Source organism: Peromyscus maniculatus, chromosome 14 (genome assembly GCF_049852395.1).
Source record: "Peromyscus maniculatus bairdii isolate BWxNUB_F1_BW_parent chromosome 14, HU_Pman_BW_mat_3.1, whole genome shotgun sequence".
In the NCBI taxonomy this organism is placed as follows: domain Eukaryota; kingdom Metazoa; phylum Chordata; class Mammalia; order Rodentia; family Cricetidae; genus Peromyscus; species Peromyscus maniculatus.
This window is the reverse complement of record NC_134865.1, coordinates 60,433,021-60,446,719: the sequence shown is the minus strand read 5'-3', so window position 1 is coordinate 60,446,719 and position 13,699 is coordinate 60,433,021. Positions and strand designations below refer to the sequence as shown.

Below are 13,699 nucleotides of genomic sequence, written 5' to 3'. Positions count from 1 at the left end.
TACTCACTGAATTCTCCTACTCAGTGTGCAAAGCACTTAATGCAGTTGCTGGCACACAGTGAGAGTCCAGAACATCCCAGTCAATGAGAAAATAGCTTTTATTTGCTGCTATTGGATGCCTTCTCATTTTTTTCCTTTAAAGGGGCTTAAACAGTTTGGTGGCTATTCTGCCAACCACAGATAGTTTTAATTCTTCTAACACCCCTTTGCTTCTTCTGTGTGTTTGAGCGGATGTATATGTACATGTGGTATAGGTGTGTTTACTGGGGTGTGTGGGGTGCAGTTGTGTGTACATGTGTGTACCCATGCAGTTGGAAGCCAGAGGTTGATGCCGGGTGTCCTCCTCAACCTCTCTGCATCTTATTTTTTGAGACAGGGTCTCCCACTGAATCTGGAGCTCACCAACTCACTAGATTGGTTGGCCAGTGAGCTCCATAGATCTTCCTGTCTCTGCTTCCCAGCCCTGGGATTATAGAAGATGCTACAGCACCGAGCATCCTTAAGTCAGTACTGGGGGTCCAACATAAGAACTCAAGTTCTTATGCTGATATGGCAAGTGACTAAGCCATTTCCTTAGGCCCTGTAACTCCTTTTCCTTACCGAGTCTTTGACCCTGAATGTGTTTATATCTCTGAGCCTGAGTTTTCTCATCTCCCAAGTGGAATTATAAAAACGACCTACCCTATGTTTGCTTAGCCAGTGTGCGCTTCCAGAGTAGCGAGAGCAAAATCTGGCACACCGTCTCTCCATAAGCTAAAACTGCTCAGAAAAGTAGAAGAAGATAATGAATGGTACCTCCTTCTTGGACCAAGGGTCCATAGAAGGCTGATGATCAAAGTAGAAAAGATGCTCCTCGAAGGCTCTTTCTAGAGAGAGCATTTGAAAACTGGGAGCCAGAAGGCTGCCCCAGCACCCCTCCGCCCTCTTTGGGTGATCCTGAAGAATGCTGACTCCAGCATGGGGCCCCTCTCACCGCTTCCCAATCCGCCTCACTCCATTTAGCTCCAGCAATCCAATTCCCTTTCCTCTACCCGGAAATCGATGTTTAATTAACACATTATTGGAAAAATAAACACAGTCTTCAATGGGACCGCAATGAAGCTAATGCAGCCCAGCTTGGGGGCGGCAGAGGGGCCCCTCTGACAGAAAAGCACTTTTCCCAGTCCCTGCCTCTCAGCGAAGGAAAAGTTCCTTCTCTCTCCTCCGGGTCTGTCAGCCTGGGGAATCCCAGTCTCTTCCCTCTCGGCTCCTGTCTTCCCATCTCTGGGGAGCAGGTTCTAGTCCTTTCTTGTCTTACCCTACAAGGCAGAGGGGAGGAGGATTATTAGCTTGTTGCCAGGACAATGCTCTTTGGGAAAGGGGGAACTCCTGGGCACCCCTTCTGTGACACCATGAAGCGTTCCATTTCCTCCTTTTCCAGACTGAATCGACACTCATTCAAACCTAAGGCCAGCAGCAGTTCTCTTGCCCTAGCTGGGATGAGGGGAAGGAGATCAGCAATGACTGACCAGGATGACAACCCAGAAGTCCTTGCTCAGACATTGGGAACTGATATAAAGATTTCCCTTAGGAATATTTCCTCTTCTGGTTCTCAGTAAAGATGCCCCTCTTCTCTGTGGCTCCATAGAGAGTAGAAAGTAAAGTCTCTGGGTTGAGAACTAAGCTTGAACCTAAGGCCTGCTAATTCTTGCTGGCAATCCTAAATATGCTAGCTAGTCTCTCCAACTACCAACTTCCTCATCAAATGAGGATGCTGTCCATCTAACAAAACAACAGAAGAGCCAGGTGCTAAACTATCGTCTCTTTAGCAGATTCTCACCGTGAGGGTCAGGCTCTATTTCCAGGACCATGGACAGCACCATGCCCACGGGGCCTTGGATCAAGATGCAAAACAGAGGTGGATTTCAGGTTCTCTATCACCTGCCCGCCATTCCAAACCACATAACTCCTTCCTCAGATGGGGACTTGAAGTAAAGAGGGTCACTGAGATACGGGAGGCAGACTTTCAAAGTGCCATTAAAAAGAATCTAGGAGCCGTGCCACTCCTGAACTAGTAGCCCCGCTTTCTAATCCCAACTCCTCAGACCAACACCAACTTCTTAAGCATATCCCAGAGTGTGGGACAGCTCTCAGAATCAGCTCCACAGATGGGTTGCAGCACAGTGGTTAAGGCCAGGCATGCCAGTCCCTATCTGGTGACCTTGGGTGTGTTACCTAACATCTTTTTTGCTATAATAGCAATAATTCTTCCTCCCCTACAGCATGGTCAGAAGACTAAGTGAGATAGCCTGGGTGAAGGACTAAGCATAATGCCTGGTGCATAGTCAGGAATCAAATGTTATCATTAGCCCAGTAAGACTTCTTGGGATAGTAGGAGAAGACATAGTAGTAGTGGAACTGGTTAGAGTATCTAGGTCTTAATCCTTTATAAAGTGGGGGCAATTGGAAGTGTCACTAGAGAATGGCTCTCTTCTTGACTACATTCTTGAGATAAAATTGGATTTCTGTCTCTAGTATGCCCCCTTCTTTCCTCTGTCCCATTAAGAGAAAGTAGGTGATGTCATCTCAAAGAAGGATGAGCATATATTTTCTCACCCAAACCAGGACACCGTTGTGACTTAATAATTAGACTAGGACATAGTCTAGTCTACAGGAACTGTCAACAAACCAGGGCATTCATTTACACCATCTCAAGGTCACACAGAAATGACTAGGTGTCATGCTTCAAGGTTCCTGCCAAGGATAACCCTTTCCCGGTTATAAAGCTCCATTTTGCTCTGCCTCCCCCCAAATAAACAAATGCACTCTCAGCTAGAATCTCTAACTTCTATTCAGGTCATTCATCTCTAACCCCTATTCAATGTCATCCATCTTTAATCCCCATGTAGGGTCATTCAAGTCTACCCCTAGGGTGGAGCAGAGGAGACTGGTACAAGACCTTCACACACACTTGACACCCTCAGTATCTCCAACCAGTATGTCTCTCAACTATCTCTAAGAACAAAAATGAAAGATGCTGTGTGTAGGCCTATACATTCCTCCTTAAGAATCAAGAGCTAACAGCCTGGGAAAGCCTACCAGCACCTCAGTTCCAGATGTCAGGATGCAGACATAGGCGTCTTACATCATGGTGCCCCTATGACTTCTAGGTCTACCACTGATGAGCAAGGTGGCATGTGCATTGAGAACACTGAACACTCTCCAACACACACACACATGCACACATGCATGCATGCATGCATGCATGCGCATACACACACACACACACACACACACACACACACACACACACACACACACACACACGATTCTCTTCTTTCAACACCTTCAAAGGATAACCTTGATTCACACTCTGGCTATAGCAACCTGAGAATAGAACTCGCCAGGAACCTTCTAGCCTTAGAACCCTGAAACACCATCCAGAATTTCTTTAGCTCTACAGACATTTTACTTGTTCTCCTACAAGGCACACCTGCCATCCTGCCTCACCTAGACCTCGCTCCCTGATTAATGAAGGAGAGCTGATGGACAGTTGTGAAGGGCCATCACAACAGCATCCAGGAAGCCTGGATTTTAGCTGTGGCCACACCAGTGTTACAGATGATTTCAATAAGCCACTTCATCCATGAACCTTGCTTTCCTCTTCTGTATTTGAGGGAACTAAAAGGGAAGGTGGCTTATTTCTCTTTTCCTTCTAACAGCATAATATGAAGGTAACAAGATTAGGCTCTGAAATAAGTCAGATTTGAATTCGAGCCCTTGATCTGCCCATTTTATCAAATTAGTTTAGTGATGTCTGGGTCTCTTCCATCAACAAAGCAATATTAGTATGCTTTGAATTATTTGGAGGATTAAATAAGATACTACACAGAGAAAAAAATTCTTGGGTCTGAAGGTGGTATATAATAAGTACCTCCTTTCTACTCCCATGAGGGTGAGGATGGTGAGGGAGCATAGTGACTCTGAGCCATCGTGAGAAAAGAGCTTTCTACTGAACTCGGAACGTTCATATTTGGCAACTCCTCCATCAGACCTAGACTTGCAGGAAGAACTCAGACAGCCCTGAGCAACATTCAACTTTCCCAGAAAGCAATATGCTGGGCAAAGACTAATCCATGCCCGAATCTATTTGGTTCTTTCCTCCAATCAGCATATATTTGTTGAACACCCACCCACTATGTTCAAAGGAATGCCCTCAGTACTGGGAACACTGCAATGGGTAAGAATTAAGTCCCTGACCTCACGGGGCTTGCATTCTATAGGCAGAAATTAAATACAGTCATTCAATATATAAGACAGTGTTCAGTAATGATTAACTCATTAAAACCAAAGACAGGGTGATGGGCAGGAGTGCCACCAGAATATTAAAGGGGACTATTTTCAAAACTGGGTCAAAAAAAAAGGCCTCTCTGAGTAGGTGTCATTCGGGCCATGACCTGCAGGAAGGGACTGAGTGCTGGTCCCACAGCGCTTGCTCCAAGCCGAGTGCAGCCACCTGTGGCTGGCCCAGACACACAGCTGCACTTGCTTCATCTGCAGAAAAGCCACAGACAGTCCACGTACCAGAACTGCACCACAACTAACCCTGCCCGGGAAGGTGCCTACGGAGGGCCAGGAGGCCTGACCACAACTGCGACAGCGTAGATGTCCAGGTGGCAAGCTGGGGAGGGATGCTTGCCTCTTTCACAACTCTCCCATCTACCCCTGAGAGGTCATCCGAGGAAAACAGAGCCCAAGTCCCGGAGAGCAAGCTCTTTTCTGAGTCTGCCACAGCAATCCACCTCCGAGGCATCCAACTCCCCAACTCTCCCCTTTCTCCAGCAATGACTTAACTCTTTGTCCCCAACTCCTCAAGGTCAGCTCCAGGAAGAGAGAACAACATGGGAGAGACGGGACAATCCACATTTTGCTTTAAGGAAATTTTTTTTGATGTTTTCCAATTTCACTTATAATTGCTAATAAAGTGACACACCTCTAGCTGGAGAAGGAGGGGGAAATGGTGCCTGGTAGTTCCAGCAGCTTAAGCCTTCAGAAACCAGAGAGAACAGGAGCTCTAGCTGATCTCATGGCCAAGGGCAGTTTCAGCTCTCTCAGGCTGCAGCCTCCAACAAGGCCTCACCACCCAAGAGGTGTCTGATACCTACTGGGAAAGCAAGGCCTTTCTCTGAGCTCAGCCCAGAGCTAGGGAGGTAGCAGGGAAATCCCTTCATTTCACCCACCTTGTCCCTTCTCCCCCTCCAGTCTGCATCCACCCACCCATCACCCTTGAGCTCACCCGCCCACAGTTTTGCTTGGTGGACCGGGGATCTCACTCGAGGCTTCCCGTTGGAGTTGCAAGCAGTTCACTCCCTCCCCGCTTCTTTTATGCTTTCTTGAAGACTCTATCACTCCTCTCTCCTAGGAAATGCCCCCAATTTCACCTTCCTTCAACCTTCATACCCCACCTCCCCAGTAGACACATATCCAATACACACTGCCACCCAGCACAAAAAAAGTCAGGCAGCCTCCTAGCTGAACCACACACGTACAGGGTTGACAAGCCCATGTCATCCAATCGGAGGCACGGCACTGTCTGGAAAAACACAAACACCACTCTAGCCCCCATACCGAAGGCAACACAAAGGCCACCGAGAAATTCAAGACCTTGCATCGTCCACACACCGGAGAGCTAGGTAGGACAAAGACATCGATCTGGCCTCCCAACAAACCACAACAAGTCCCAGGGACAGTCTGCAGTGCCCTCTGGCTTGACACAGTCCACTGATCAGGGTTGTGTGTGTTGGCGTGTGTGAGAGCGCATAGCCATGTGCGTGGGGCTGGAGGCTGTGCCTGCTCTCCAGGCATCAAGTTCCCCCAGAGGTAATCCAGTCCAGACCCTGCTTTCCCCTGCAACCTCCCTTCAGTGTGCCGCAAACATAGATTTCATGGATGGTTAAATTGGATCATTATCACGGAGTGCTTATTTGGCCCAAAAAAAAAAAAAAAAAAAAAAAAAAAAAAAAAAAAAACATTAATGTCATCTACCCACCTCCTCATGAGGTCTCCTCCCCCAAAAGGCTCTCCAACATACTAATCCCATGAACTGCGACACACCACAGCATTTAGGAAAGAATAATAGCGAAAGGAAAAAGAAAACGGCAGCGATGGCAAGGAGAAGATGAGGCTGTAGCATTACTGTGTACCCTGCGTGAAGATGGGCAAAGGGGCCATGGCTGGATGTGGAAGCGGGGGGAAGAGGAGAAGGCAACAAAACCAAGCAAACGCAATCAAGTCCTCGGTCGCCTGCGCGTGAGAGAATGTGTGTGCAAAAGCGTGTGCCGTTGCGTGTGTGGATGTGCCGACTTAGCCCTCCTATCAGAAGGCTGCATCCGTGTGGCATGTAGGAAAGGCCACCGCACCACTGTTGTGTTGCGAAAAGACAAAAAAAAGAGAGAGAGAGAGCCGCATAGTCATCAGAATCAGAATTTTTTCATGGAGACGGAAAGGGCTGAAGGGAAGGGGGGTTGGGTAGAGGGTAGAGGGGACAGAGCATGCAAATGGAAGGCAAGACCATGGCAGGGCTGTGGAAGGATGGAGGGGGAAACTGGTGGTGGGGTGCACAAAATTGCACGTACACAGAGACACAAACGCACACAATATCCAAACACCAACCCCGCCGCCTACAGTGTTCACCCAAGGCTGACAACCCGACCCCCTGTCTCCGCTGCCTCTCAGAGCCCCCAAAGCTGGTGCCGATGGATTTGTGTATCTCAGTTCTGCAGCAGTGGGCTAATTACAACCAAGCCCCCTCACCAAATTAACCCCTCCCCCTCCCTCCCTCTCTCTCTTTCTCTCTCTCTCTTTTTCTCTAAAAGGCCAATTGAAGAATAATGTGTTTTTAGAGATAATGGATTTTTTTTTTCAAGGAGCGAGAGAAAGGGGGGGGGGATACAGGACAGAAATTCTGCAAATCGGTGACTTCCAACCTCACCTCCGTGTCCCCTCACGTCCCCATTCACTGGAGCATCTCATCTACCATTCTCCGACCATTCCCTTGTCCCCCACCATCCAAAAGAAAAGACCTTCCTACCATGCACATCGACAAACACACCAACCGCCACCCAATCTCAGTAGCCGATCTCAAAACCCCAAGCATCAATCCACCTCGATACATCCCTCCCTTATATAAGCAGCAACCATCAACATAGGAACGCAGCATTAAAAAGAAAGCAACAAAAACGGAGGCCGAACCCCAATCAGTCCCCCAGTAATTAATAATAGGGAGCTACCAGAGAAGCAAAGACGTAGTAGTCTCTCAAAATCTAGAATTCCTTTGATTCCTGGTCTCGCTTCTTAAGAAGCAATTTTCAAAAATTATTATTTCATTAGAAAGGGCCAGAAAGCTCCAGAAAAGGGCATTTGCACAGTCCAGTTGTTAAAAAAAAAATTTTTTTTTTAACCCAGCCCTGTTGCTCACTTTAATAGCGAACTTCCAGCATCCATCCTTTTCCCCCTTCTCCCAAAAGGAAGGTTGGCTTACAGGATGAACCCAGGGCTGCAGAAAATGGGCCAAGAGCCCTTACTCCATTCCCCAATAACAACAAAAATCAAACAATAGGAATACGTCTGCACAACCAGCACCCGTCTGAAATATCGTTTACCCCGATATGACTTAGGCAGATTAAGCCTGAAGATTAAGAAAGAAAAATACCAGCTTTGCCTAGTCTCTCCCACCATCCTCTCTCGACACAACCAGCAGCCCTTAGGTAAACTTGCCCATCATAGCCAGCGGGACCATTGTAACTTGAAAGGCGACGCTGAAGCCCTTGAACGATGAAGGAAGGCTCTACCCAGAACAGCACATTAAGAAAGGGACAGTTCTTCGGGCTCCAATGACTAACCTCCAGGTGCCCCCAGATAGACTATCCCAGCAACCAAGTCGCCCAGAGTGCTGGCAGTTCAAATTTCCTTCAGACCCTTCATCACAAAGGCATACGGTCATCTGACCCCCAAAACTACACCATCCTCCAGGTGTGACAAGGAGTGCCCCCCTCTCTCTTGGGGCCATCCTCTAGACCCAGGACAGAAAAAAATCATTCAGAATGTTGGGGTGCATCAGGGTGGCAAAAGAAACATTCTCTCCCCAAAGCGGGAATAGCCGGAAGAAGCGGGGAGAAGGCAGTTCCTATTCTATCTACTCTTACGCAGTCCAACTGAGATCACTCCATCCTAGACGAGCCCTCTACGATCTCTGACCTTTGCATTAAAATATTAATAATAATAACAATAATAATAATAATACAAAATAAAGATCAAGGAAGAGAAAACCTACTCTACCTAAACCCAACAACAGTTCGCAAAAATAAAATAAAATAAATATATATATACATATAAATTTGTCATCACATAATGGTTTTATTTTTTGAGCCAAATCAAAAGAGGGACACATCTAATAGAGAAAGGGAGCAATTAATTTTTTTTTAACAAGTGCTCACAGGGTAAGTCACCTGCAAGGCAGCAGAGCCCATAGGTTGGTATTACATCACTAGCTTAGGAAGGAATGGCAGCTGGGGAGACAGATTTTTCTTTTTCATTGTCATCAGTATAATGTTTCTAGAGCAGTTAAGTTTTGTGGTTAAAAAAGAGAAAGGGAAAGAGCTGAAACTCTGGATACAACACAAAGCTTTGAAAAAAAAAAAACAATACATCGAAAGAGGCTTTAAGGTCACTGAGAGCTTGCAAAACCCACAGTGCTTACACAGAGTGGAAGTTTTCAGACAAGCTTGCTACTAAATCATTAATATAAACAAATGGAAGGCAGAGGAGGAAGATTTCCCTTGTAACTGATCCAAAGAGTACACACACACACACTCATGCACCTTCACACACACACACACACACACACACACACACACTCCTTTTTCACATCTTGAGTGTGCCACCTTCCCAAGATAACTAGAGTCCAAGCTAAAATTTTACTCAAAAATGACCTTTCCACGCCCCCTCCAAAAAAAATCATACATATGAGTGTGTATACACACACAGACATACACTCTCTCACATACACACCTCGCTTCCTGAACAGCTAGGGGAAATCCCTGTCATCCTGTTTTGTCTTCTCGTGTTTCTCAAAGTCCCTTCTCCCGGGAAAAGAGAGAAAGTGACTTCAAAATGTCAAAAAAAAAAAAAAAAAAGTATCAACATAAAACGAAGTGATAGAATCACATCATTTTGCATTAGTAATCCAATCAAACAGGAGAAAGCCTTTTTAAAAAAGTAAGAGAGAGAGAGAGAGAGAGAGAGAGAGAGAGAGAGAGAGAGAGAGAGAGAGGAAGAATATAATAAATCTAAAACATTTTCTGACTTTCCTAACGTCTGGAGCAAAAAGACCCAACTTCCAGAAGAGACTCAAGTAAAAGGGGAGTTGAAAAGCCGTCCCCGTGGTCAATAAAGGTCCTCAAATCCGGCGTTTAAAAAAAGAGAGAAAAAATAAGGAAGAAAGAAAAAGATCTAGGTTGGTCGCTCTCAACAGAAAACTTCTGCCCTCTCAGGTGCAACCTCTTCCCGGAATGGACCAAACCTGGAGTCATTTCGCCTCCTGCCTACCTACCTGCCTTTTCCCCTGGCATCTTACCTCGGGGTGAACCGAAGAGTTGGAAATCTGTCAGTTTGGTGTTTAATCAACTGAGTTCGCAGGGTGTTTCCTCCTTGGAAAGATTCAAATTCCAGACTCTTTCTGACTCCTTTTTTCCTTTTTCTTTTTCTTTTTCTCTCTCTGAGAGGGAGTGGCAGGGAAGAAGGGAGGATGCTGGAGGTGCGAATAGCAGGTCCTGTGTGTCTGGAGCTGCGGGTGGCTGCGTGAGGGGAGGGCACGCCGCCTCTCCCTCTTCAGTGAGTTGCATGCGAGAGGAGATGTGTAGGGCTGCGCTCTGAGCCTGAGACTGCCGGAGGAGCCCAGGAATTTCACGCACTCCAGAGCTGGCCCCTCCCTCTCCCACACAGACCCCAGCATTTAAAGAGACAGCCAAGGCTGCCTGGCTCTGGGCTTCACCTCCTCCCTGGGTGTTTTGCAAACAGCTGAGAAGATATCATCAGAGGGGAAGGGGCATTCTGCAGCCCTCTGTGAGTAAGACGTGGGCTCTGGAGTATCACCCGCCCCTCACCCCAGCCTGTGAGAAGAGTTCCTCTCCAGAACTGGAACAAGAATCTAAATAAAGATTTTTTTTTTTTTAAGAAGAAGAAAGAAAAAGAAAACCTCACACTCCTGTACACTAAAGGACTGCCCCCACTGCCTGGGGGTGCATTTGTTCACTGCCCACTAAAGAGGTAGAGAGGATGCTAACCTAAAGCGTGCCTCAGTTTCTCTGAATAGACACTTACCCTTGCAAAAATCAGGGCAATATTTGAGCATCTGGTGGAGGTCAGGGCTGTAACTAGGACAGGGATCCATTCCTTCAACAGGCACCTCTGACTGCTGGCTGGAGATGAGACACAAGAGCAGGCAGCTGGGCACATAGGAAGGAAAGCGACAAACTGTCCTTCCTTTCAGAGGGCCCTTACCAAGGAAAACAGACCCCACAATATGGCCAAGTCGATCCCAAGGGAGCTGCGCGCTAAAGGACACAGAGGCAAGGCCCAGGCTTCAGTGGGTCAGAAGGAGGTGTCTACTCTAATTTGTACCCAAAGCTCGGGGTCCAGGCATCTCCACCATACTCCAAATCCCTCAGAGATCCACGGCCAACTTTGACAGGCTAGCCTCTGTGTGTATACCCCCCCCCTCCTCCCCAGTCAAGTCTGAACAAGGGATGACAGTTGGTGGTTTTGTTCCGTATCAGACCTTAGTGCCCACAGCAAAGAAAAACATCTCCAAGTCCTTTTCTCCTCCTACCTCCCCATTACAAGGATGTATTAGCACACCACTGTTCTTCTGGCCAACACCAATGGCAGAGAGCGCCACTAACAGCTATTAAACCTTTCCAGAGACCAGCGTCTTTTTCAGTTCCCTGATTCTGATACTAACTGAGATCCATCTTGAGTTTTATGGATGTTTCTCAGGGCCATCTGGGCAGAAGTAGCTGACGAGACATTTAAAATCAGCTCTACCCAAATCCAGAAGCAGGGCTAGCATGCCTCCCTTCCCAGGATACCTGTGCTCTTCAAAGCACTTTCTCCCAGCATCCTAGCATTCTCCCACCCCAGCCAACTTTAATGCTGTGTATCCCAAGCATCATGCTCACAAGACACCAAATGGGGTGGTCAAGGTCCCCATTGGACAAAGATAGATGTGTGCTCATGTCCAGTAAAGGAATGTGATAAAGAATAATGTAAAGGATTCGTTGGCACTGTCAATAAGTGAGTAGTTATTCTAATCTGTAGACGGATATAGAAAGACAAGCATTTGGGCCATGCCTAGATGGTCACAGACAACCCCAGAGTTTCTAGTCTATATTGAGGTGTGTTTGGCCTTTCAGATCATAGTCCATTTTTTTGCATATGTTTTTCCCCAACCCTTCAATACCCCCATTCATCCAGCATACATGGGAACACAAACAAATATGACTTCGAAAATTAATTTCATATACAGCTTTCATCTCTGTTTACTCTAGACCCGAACTTACCTGGTTCCACACCTGTGTCCACCTTCGCAAGCCTTCCTCAAGGTCCATGCACCTCATTTGTTCCCAGAATGCATCAGGAAAATTCAGAAGATGCAACTCATGAGGAAGAGCCCCAAGGGATGGGAAGGCAAAAGCATAAGGGGACGGCTTGGAAGAGATACTTGGCAGGCAAGCATGAGGACTTGAGTTCCCCAGTGCCCGTGTAAAAAGGTGAATGCAGTGGCATGACTTATCACCCTAGAACTGTGGAGGGAGAAACAAGACTATCACTGAGGCACACCTGCCACCAGCCTGGCCAAATCATGAGTTCCAGGTCCCAGTGAGAGACTCGGTCCCCATCAACAAGGCATGTGTCACTGGAGAGATGACTCAGCTGTAAGAGTGATTCCTGCTCTTCCAGCGAACCCAAGACAGAGTTCACTTCCTGGTACTCACGTTGGGGCTGCTCACAACTGCTTTATAACTTTAGCATTCCACACCCTCTTCTAGCCTCTGAGGATATGTGATATACACTCACACAAACGTGCAAATGCACACATACATCCTCTAACCTCCCCCCACACCCACATACATGAACATGTACATGCACATTCACATGCGAGAGAGAAGCATTGTGGTTAAGCATTCACAGTTGTAAATGGCCCAAAGGCATCCATCATCAAGAATTTCAGTTGTTATTGTCAGAGTAGAATTTAAGAGAGCAGCAACCAACCAGATGAACTGGACCACACATATAAGCAACCGGATTGACCCCACCAGCACTGTGTAGTTGCCAGGCCTGACCCCTAGGGTTATTACCACCTGCCCAGTACTAAAGTAAGCATGTGGCAGACACTAACGGGGCATCTCATTTAACTCTCCTGCAGGTTAATTTCATTGTATCTTTTACTGAAGTTTATACAATGCACATTTATAAATAAGGCTGTTCACATAAAATCAGAAGCCAAGATACACAGACTTGGTATCTCTTCCTGCCTCCCTAATGACTCTCGCTTAGTTACAAATGTCAGGTTGCTTTTACTGGGAGATTTTTTTTTGCCCTATTATACCAGTGTGTGTGTGTGTGTGTGTGTGTGTGTGTGTGTGTGTGTGTGTGTGTGTGTGTGTGTTGTGTGTGTCTGTGTGTGTCTGTGTGTAGTGTAGTGTAGTGTAGAATATGTGTGTCAATATGTGCACCTGTGCCTACATGGAGGCCAAAGGAGGACACCAGGTGTCCTGCCCTATCACTTTCTGTCTTATTCCCTTGGGACAACATCTCTCCCTGAACTGGGAGCTAGGCTGGAAGCCATGAAAAGCTCCTGTCTCCCACACACGCTGGTCCACACAGCACTGGAGCTGCAGGCTCATGTAACCGCACTCACTGTTTAAAGTAGATTCAGGGGACTCAAGCTGAGGTTAGCAGCAAGTACTGTTACCCAATGAGACATCTCCCCAGACCCTCTTGTTTTCAGTTTCTATCTTTCCCTTACTGATTTGTTTATTCTTTTTTTTCTTTTTTTTTTTTTCTGGAGCTGAGGACCGAACCCAGGGCCTTGTGCTTGCTAGGCAAGCGCTCTACCACTGAGCAAAATCCCCAACCCCATGATTTGTTTTTTCAATTATCTTCAGAATATGGTTGCAATCATCAATGAGTTTATTTTTCCCCTGCTATTAAATGAGTGTTTCTTCTTACTGTTGATTGGGTTTTGGTTTGGGGGTGTTGTTTGCTGTTTTTGTTTTACTTTGTTTGGAGCTTTTGTTGTTTGTTTGTTTGTGAGACATGACCTGGTGTAGCCCAAGCTAGCCCCAAATTGCTAAGATCACCTGAAACTTTTTGATTCTCCTGCCTCCACCCCTACCTTTTACTTTTAGGATTACAGATACGCAACCCCATGTTCCATTTATACATAGCTAGGAATTGAACCAGGGCTTCATGCATATTAAACAAGCACCCTACCAACTGAGCTGTATCTCCTGGCTAAATGGATGCCTACTTTCTCTTTTCACATCTCTCTACTCCAAACAAACCTACAACTCCCAAAGGCTTCTTATACCAAGATCAAACCACTAGAATTGGCCTTAGATAGCTCTTTAGTGGAGCCATTTTCTCTGGTTCCCCAACT

General features: G+C 46.6%; 1 protein-coding gene across 15 annotated transcripts in view; it reads right to left on the bottom strand.

Moving 5' to 3' along the window:
* The window catches only part of Nrxn3 (neurexin 3), a 1,618,850-nt gene extending 1,608,940 nt beyond the window's left edge, over positions 1-9,910 (bottom strand). For all 15 annotated transcript variants that reach the window (XR_013044430.1, XR_013044432.1, XR_013044431.1 and 12 more), the window contains exon 1: positions 9,614-9,910. The gene's annotated coding sequence lies outside the window, so the exon portion shown is untranslated. The remainder of the gene's footprint in view (positions 1-9,613) is intronic.
* Between the last annotated feature and the right edge of the window lie 3,789 nt (positions 9,911-13,699).